Here is a 5,893-nt window from a genome sequence, read left to right on the forward strand (position 1 = left end):
TGGGTGACTAAGGATCCCTAGGAATCCACCTGTTTGTCTCCTCATTGCTGGGATTATAAACAAGCACCACCACACTTGGGCTTTTTTTATTACATGGGTTTGGGGGCCTGAACTCAGGTCCTAATGCTTTATGGCAAGCACTGAGCCATCTCTCTAACTCATGAAACCATTTTTACAACACACACACACACGCACACACACACACACATTTGTTTTCTAGTAGTTCTAGCCTTCTATAGAAGCCTGCCCAAATCCTCAAAATTAGTCAATCTGTCTCTTTCTATCTCTTACTGTCTATCTTTCTCTCTCTCCCTCTTTCTTCCTTTCCTTTCCTTTCTCTTTCCTTCCTTCCTTCCTTCCTTCCTTCCTTCCTTCCTTCCTTCATTCTTTTCTTCTCTCTCTCTCTCTCTCTCTCTCTCTCTCGACACACACACAGAGGAACAAATATATTTACATATGTATAATGTATATATTGCATATATACATCTGTATGACATGCATATGTATATTATGTCTGTTTATCTAGAGAATCCTTATTAATACAAGGGTTCTGATGATAGTAGTCTACCATTTTGAGGAATAAGCTTGAATCTTTCTGGATCTTGCTGCAGAATAGGAAGAGCTTTGAGAAAACTCTTGTCTCCTGTTTATTGTGAATACTGTTTGCTATTCAATAACTAGGAAGCTGGTCTTTGTATATCCATTTCTCATTGGCTTATTTTGGTCGTAGAGACAGGTCCATTACTTGGATTCTGAAGCTGGGCTTCCTGCATGGGCCAGATGAGGGTCCCTCCCTGAACCGCGTAATTCAGCCAAGGCAATGGCGCCTTTGACTTGCTGACCACCATGCTTTCATGTTCCTCTCCTGCTTTGGTCCCATAGTAGCAAACAGAGACATCTTGAGCAAGCAGGGATTGCCTTTTCTGCAGATGTAAATATCTCCTATCTAGAGACAATGTCAACTCTTTGATCCCATTTGGTCTTTAAATTTTTCTCTAAATAAAACTTCCCAGAAAAGATCTGGAGAGGGCTTGCATGTTTAGATATAAACAACCACACAGTTAACTTAGCTCTTTTGAGGGAATGCTTTTAATTTCACTTGTAGTTTAACACATCTATCTTTTAAACAAAGGGATAAAGCCTTGATTGTGGCATCTCTGAATTCACCCAAGTGCGTATAAGGAGTATTTATTTTTTACCCAAAAGGACTAGGGAAATGTGGGTTACTCATCAAGTGTTTCTGAAAATTGGCCAGATAGTCTCCTTCATTAGCTACTCTTTAAGTTGGCCCTGAAATAAAGAGACCTTGAATCCAGCATAACTCCTGACTGTCTACCGCCAGACCATAACTGATCTCTTTGGACCCAAGCCATGTTGAAGCAGAGCAGGGGAGGCCACAGGGCACCTACACACCTCACAACTGCCTCCTTTGTAAGGCTAAACAAATATTTGCCTCCAACATGCAAAGCTAAGCTGGGGGACCGGGTTTTTTATGCATATATTCCTATGCACCTACATCTTTGCTGCTTGTACTACGAGCTGTGCCAACATCCCGGGCTGGAGCTGGAGGAAAGGCAGGAAGGATGTAGGGGGCAGTCCTGGATATTTCGGGAGCCCAATGTCCTCATACATCCTCTGGGAGCTTTCGGAGCCCAAGCCAGCTATACAGAACTGCAACTCCATCAACTACAGGGAGGTGGAAGATTCCAGATGTTGTTGATACTTAACCCATAGGCAAGCATCATAGTTATGTCTTCGCCTTTGAACACCAGGTAGAAGAGACATCCTGAAAGACATATGGATGACAATCACATGTAACATTTAACCATAAGCTAAGGTTTAGGCAATTTAATGGGAAATTTAAGTATAAAGGAGAAAGAACCTGAGTTGAAATACCAGGGACTTGGCGAATCAGATTTGCCATCCGTCATCCTTGAACTTGTGCTGTTGGCTAAACATCAAACTACCATCTCCTCAGTAATAAGATGGCAGTCTTCAGGGTTTTTTCACACTGTTATTGAAAACAGATTTTTCTCATGTATCCTGATTATGGTTTCCTTTCTTCCTACTCCTTCCAGTTCCTCCCCTCCCATCTGGGTCAGATAAAAGGCACAAGAAACAGATAGACAGAAACCCACTCATCTGCACATTCAGGATTCCCATAAAAACACAAAATTGGAAGCCATAATATATACCCAAAAACCTACAGGGTAAAAAGAGGGAAAATAAATAAATAAAAACAAACACCCTGACAAGACATTATGAGATAAGGAACCTCCAAAGGCGCTGTTGAGTTCATTTCCTATTGGCCATCTACTTCTGGGCATACAGCCTACCCTTAAGAGTAATTTGTTTCTCCATTGAGACGTCTGTGAGAAAACTATTTTTTTTAAAGAGGTTATCCACTGGAGATAGCTTCTGCGTTAGGTATGGGGGCATACATCCACATCTCTGTCCTTCCTTCCTTCCCTCCTTCTCCTCCTTCTTCTTCTTGTCTCTCTCTCTCCTCTTACCTTCCTCCCTCCCTTCCTATCTTCTTTTCTTTCTTTCTTTCTTTCTTTCTTTCTTTCTTTCTTTCTTTCTTTCTTTCTTTCTTTCTTTTTGTTAGATAGGATCTTAGTAAATAGTCCTGGTTATCCTAGAATTCACTCTGTAGACCACACTAACCTCGAACTCACAGAGATCCGCCTGCCTCTCCTTCTGAATGCTGGGATTAAAGGAGTGTGCCACAGTGTCCAGTGAAGCCCAAGGTCATTCAGGGCCTGGAGTTAGATACAGCATCTTCTCAGGAGTCTGCAGGTTTTTAAAATAATTGCTAATTGACACATAGTAATTGTTTATAGTTAGAAATGAATAATAAAATGTAATACATGCACACTATGTATAAATACCCAGTCTGGATATAGACATATCACCTCAAAAATTTATAGTTACTTTATGCTAGAAACATTAGAATATTTTCTACTAGCTATTCTAGAACAGACTATTAATTTTGTCAGCCATAGCTAGCCTGCTATGCTACACATCAGAGACCTGTTGTTCTGTCTGGAGCCTTATTTTTTCCTTAACTTTCCACAGTGCCATCTTTATTCACTTGAAGATTGCCACAGAGAAAGAATTATCATGCCACATTCTGAAATTAGGAGTCAGGGATCAAGGTGTCAGTGAAGTTGCTTCTGCTGAGGGCTCTGGAGGGATGGAGGGTCTGTCTTGTGCCTCTTTCTCCACTCTGGGTGCTGGCAATCACGGGTGCCATTTGACTTTTAAAGAAAGCATTGCCCTGATCCCACCTTCACTTCCACATGGCGCTCTGCCTATGTGCATGTCTTCTTTCTAATTTGAACATCATCATATTTGATTAAGGCCCAACTCCAATGATCTTATTGAGATCATCTATGAAAATAAATTCATACTCAAAGTATAGGGGATTTTACAGCACCCTTTTATCTTTGGGATATATACAATTGACCTCTGACACTGTGGGGCCTCTGACGAGTGGCTCCCTGGAAGGTACAGGGTAGGGTAGTCTATGCCCACCTCCCTGCTCTGCTGTGGAAGCAGAGAGTACAGAATGGGAGACTGATGGGGTGTCTTCCCAATCACCCCTCTCCCACTGTGTGAAAGCAAACAAGCCACTTTACCTCTGTGAGCATCCAAGGTTTGCTCTGCAAAGTGGAGACGTTTGCTGAGAGAAGTCAGTGAGCTAATCTAAAGAAGCATTTGGCTGGCATATGGTATCAACAAATCACGATATTGTTACCTAGTCTCCTTAAGTCCAGGATAACATGGATCAATGACTCCTAGCCCTCACTCATCCTGGGGGGAAAACGGCTGCAAGCGTCTGGTGTTTCAGAGATTCTGACGGGAAGGTCTGAAGCAGGACCTAGGCGCTGGTATTTTTAGAAGTCCCTGGGTTTATGTTAATGTGCAGCTAGGATTGAGAACCACCAGGTTGGACGGCAGGAATGAAACCCTAATGAGGGGTTTGCTGTGCCGAGAAAGCAAGAGAAGACCATTTGTTGTGATAGAGAGGAGGGCACATGCCTAACAGAGACAGCCTGGGCAGCTTCTGGGGTGCCAGGGAATCAGGTGACCTAATTTTCACAGCCATTGTTTTCCAGGCCTCTCTGAGGTTGGAGCACCCCACTGAGACAGTGTCCTTCTCACCCACAGTTGAGTCCTCACCACTGATGTGTGCTCACACAGGCTGTGATCCTGCCGGATTGCATCCAGGCCTGGGAAGGGGGTTCCCTGAGAGAATCCAAGCTGGACTGTAGTCCGATGTGTTGTTTACATTTGCACCATGCTTGTGTGTGCTCAAAGAAGACAGAAGACATCTGAGATGCAGCTAGCACACTAGGGAACTAGGGTATCTCTGCCCAGAAGATGAGAACCCCCCCCCCCTGTTGTGATTTAGGGAGTTTGATTTTTATGGGAAAACTCTATCACTGGCTCCCAGCACTTTCTTTGGATCCATGTGGGTTCTGGGAGATAGTTGGCCAGGAGTGAGTGGCAAGATTGACCACGGTAGCATTTGCCAGTTTGTCAGTTCAGAGGCAGCATTTATTTCTCAAGTCCCTTTGCTGAAACAGGGCTGCTGTGGCAGCTCCTTCCTCGCTTTCTCTGGCTGCTCAGTTAGTAACCCTGGTTTCTCTATAGGGAACTGTCTTGGCTGTCTTCTATAACGGCCCTCGAGGACCCAGACCAGACACTAGCCCATTTAAGAGCCCTTTAAGAGTTCAGGACGGCAGCAAGCCCCAAGGGGGTGAGCCAACAACCTTCTGATCAGTGAGTAATAGATGGAATGATCTGTAAATAAAAGCACTTTTTAGCCAGGCGGTGGTGGTACCCGCCTTCCATCCCAGCACTAGGAGGCAGAGGCAAACAGACCTCTGTGAGTTCAAGGCCAGCCTGTTCTACAGAGCAAGTTCCAGCACAGTCAGGACTACACAGAGAAATGCTGTCTCAACAAAACAGAAAACAAAAATAAAAGAAGAATCAATTTTTAAAGGCAACACTATCAGCTCTCTAAACTTATTATCACTAAAGAGGTTGGGCGTGCCCATTTGTTCTTTGGTTTAATCAATACAAGCACAGGAGCTTTAAGAGGTGGTAGTTCTCTCGATTTTGAGCCCTTAGAATCATATGTTTAGTTGGGTGCTTTCCACCTTTCTTGGTACTGCACATCAGTATTCCATAGATTCAGAGAAGCCAGAGAAGGATGTCTTTAACAAGGAAGTAGGTTGTGTTTTCACCTAGCAAGAACTTAGACCATCTGCTGCTTCAGGTTGGCTTTTAGAGACGCAAAGGAGAAGAAAATAATGTTTAGCATGGGGAAAACATCTCAGCCAAACTCAGCCTTTGCCCCTGGATTCTGATCAGTCTTTCCTAGTCCACAGACTGCTGGCTACTGCTAGTATCTGGGAGGGAGGACTCACGGTTTGCAGTGGCCCAAAGTGGGAACGAGCAAACCGTACTGCTCAGAGCAAGACCTCTCTCTGTTGACCTGAACCGGTTCCTGCTGTAATTGCAGGAACTGATACAGTTGAGCTGGATTCCCTGGCAAGCTCAGGGGGAGGTTTTTCCAAAAGTTGTTTTAGACCACAAAGGCTCAGCCTTTCCGTGTCTAATCACGAAAGCGAACCACTGGATACACATTCTCTGTTTCCAGCTGGTTGTGTACATATTCTTAGCTCTTACACAAAACAACATGCCAAGGTGTGACATTTATGAACCCCACCAACTGGACGCCGCGCGCACACACTGTCCTGCCTGTGGTGCAGGAATGTGATGAATGGGGGCTGTTCTGTCTGGGGGGGAGGGCCGCCGTCACTCTGGCATGACTGCAGGCTTATTTATTACACACCGAAAGTATAAAACCACCCAGCCGGCT

General features: G+C 44.3%; 1 long non-coding RNA gene across 1 annotated transcript in view; it reads right to left on the reverse strand.

Annotated features, from left to right (window-relative positions):
* Positions 1-1,147: 1,147 nt before the first annotated feature.
* Positions 1,148-5,893, reverse strand: part of LOC126499729 (uncharacterized) — a 31,491-nt gene continuing 26,745 nt past the window's right edge. The window contains exon 4 of the long non-coding RNA XR_007591173.1: positions 1,148-1,786. This is a non-coding gene — a long non-coding RNA (uncharacterized lncRNA). The remainder of the gene's footprint in view (positions 1,787-5,893) is intronic.

The sequence above is a fragment of the Alexandromys fortis genome, unplaced genomic scaffold, assembly GCF_014885135.2.
Source record: "Alexandromys fortis isolate MF-2015 unplaced genomic scaffold, M_Fortis_MF-2015_v1.1 scaffold_37, whole genome shotgun sequence".
NCBI classification, from domain to species: domain Eukaryota; kingdom Metazoa; phylum Chordata; class Mammalia; order Rodentia; family Cricetidae; genus Alexandromys; species Alexandromys fortis.